Source organism: Camelina sativa, chromosome 9 (assembly GCF_000633955.1).
Source record: "Camelina sativa cultivar DH55 chromosome 9, Cs, whole genome shotgun sequence".
Taxonomy (NCBI): domain Eukaryota; kingdom Viridiplantae; phylum Streptophyta; class Magnoliopsida; order Brassicales; family Brassicaceae; genus Camelina; species Camelina sativa.
This window is the reverse complement of record NC_025693.1, coordinates 2,112,712-2,115,148: the sequence shown is the minus strand read 5'-3', so window position 1 is coordinate 2,115,148 and position 2,437 is coordinate 2,112,712. Positions and strand designations below refer to the sequence as shown.

The following is a 2,437-nucleotide window of genomic DNA, read 5'->3' as shown; positions in this document are numbered from 1 at the left end:
AAATCAATTCTTTTAAACCTCTCCGCAAGTATCCGAAAAGATAAGTGCACTTTGGGCTATGAGTTTATTATCGTATTATTAATTATTTTTATAATCATTTTTTTGTTAATAGAAGATACCTATTAGTTTGATTTTTCATTATCTTTATTTTGTGCTATATAATTTGTTTTGTCATATTTCTTAGTGTTTTATGATTTCATTATTCGTTTCTTTTTTTTTTTTTCTTTTTTTTTTTTTTTAAACACAAATCCACACAGATGATATACCACTTAGAGCAAAACAAAACATAAAGTTGATCACCGGTAACGACGAAGAACCAAACTGTTGTTCTTCTTCCAGGTAGCCCTGCGAGAAGGACGGTTCTTGTGGTTGTTGTGACCCTTTCCACGAAGACCTAGATTCTTCTTACCTTCTGAGGTGAGCCCTCTGAGTTCTCTGTGCTTGTGCACGGGGTTGCAGATCCAGTTGATCCTTGGATCATTTTGGACAGCATTATGTGCGGGGTCTACAAGGATAATCTCGTAGTACTTGTAAGTAGAGTCCTCATTGAGCCAGTAGGAATTAACGACCCTAAGGCCACCCAATTTGCGCCCAGCACGTTCTTCAGCAACAGATCTCTTACTACGCTGGAACTTGAGCTGTGTTACTCCCTGGTTACCATACACAATACCCTTAGGCACTGGCCTCTTGCGACCACTACGTCTGACACGAACACGGTAGACAACAAATCCCTGCTTGGCCTTGTAGCCGAGACGACGAGCTTTGTCGGGACGAGTGGGACGAACAAGACGAACGATTGAAGGCTGAGTGCGTACAAATACGTGTCCCAGCACCTATCCCTCTGCATAAACCTCATCACATCTGACTGCTTCTTCTTCCATAGCTCCGACACGTATTTGTACGCACCCATTGCGAATTCCGGCGTCGCAGTCACTTCGTTTCTTTAGTTACATTCATTTGTTTCTGATAGTATATATTTTTGCGTGGTTATTATAACTGCTTTCTCTATTTTTTTTATCTCCACAAACAAATAATTTGTACAGTTACAACTTAAAAACTTGAAAAGAAATTTTTTCTTATACAAATGTTGTGGCTATTCTTTTATTCTGAATTTTTTTTTAAATGAAAATCTAATATATTAAAGGAGAAGTCAAGAGGGCTCACAGCCAATCTCACAAAATTTGACCTCTCTTGCCCTTAATGAAAATTACCCCTGAAAAATTTTCGGACAAGCTTTTGTTTTCTATTTAGGTTGCTGAAACGCACCACATTCATCCTCAGACTTAAGATTACTAATTTGCCATTAATGAGAATCCAATCTGGACGTTTTTACCCTTTAAGTTAATTTAGAAAATTATAAAAAGTTTAAATTATATCTAATCTATATAATCGTCAAAACGTGATTTTATAAATTTTAAAACGCTAATACGTAAAATAATGGGCTTTAAAAAAAACCCAACCAAAATATACCGACCTATTCGAAACCCTAAAATTATAGGTTGTAAACATATATATATATATATATATATATAGGTACAACCCTAATCATTCTCCATAATCCGAAATCTTCAAAACAGAGAAAACCCTAATTTTCTCTCATGTTGTTCAAATTATATATGTATTATAGTTTTGATGATCCCTTATATGGTTCTTCGTATTCGTGTTCGTGTTTTAATGATTCATGTCCTCTTTCTGTAGTATTTGTTTGGAACGCAGGTTCGAGCATTACCAAAACTTTGAGTATGGTTTCATTATTACTTCTTATATTATATTGTATAGGTTTCTTGATTTATTTAATGTTTTGTAAAAACGATTATACTAATTCTTATGTTTCAGGTGAGTTAGTACATGGTCATGATCTTAGTTCTATGTTCTCGGACAAGAAATCTAGGTCTTTTATTTTTGAATACTTTAAACTTTATTCTTTATAGTTTGATGATGCTAAATAGAAAGACTTATTTCTATAGTTGCAGGAAAGCTTCTGAAGATGATCATAGTGATGAGAGATGTTTGGTAATTTTAATAGTAAACTACTCTATCATCGTTATAAAATTTAATTCATATGTTTGTGGCTCTAACAAATAAATATAAATGAATAGGTGGAGGTGGCGAGGACTATCGAAATTTCTTATTTGAATTCCGCATCTTCATCTATGCTAAAAGGTATGTTGCTAAATTTAAATTCCTTATATTAATATATTTCTAATGATCAAATTAAATTTAAACATTGTGTAGATGAATCTACCAATGATCGTATGGTGAAAAACAGGTATTTTTAATTTAAAAGGAAAATTAATTATATATATATAAATATATTTGATTCAGAAAATCATATTAACATTTGTATTTACTGATTATTATTGCAGAAAGACTGTGAATGGTGTTAATAATATCCCAGAAGTTATGGTATATTTTTAAAAAAATTAATAGTTATTGT

The 2,437-nt window shown here is 32.6% G+C and overlaps 1 pseudogene; it reads right to left on the bottom strand.

The window, feature by feature from the left end:
• LOC104710230 lies at positions 246–931 on the bottom strand (annotated as a pseudogene).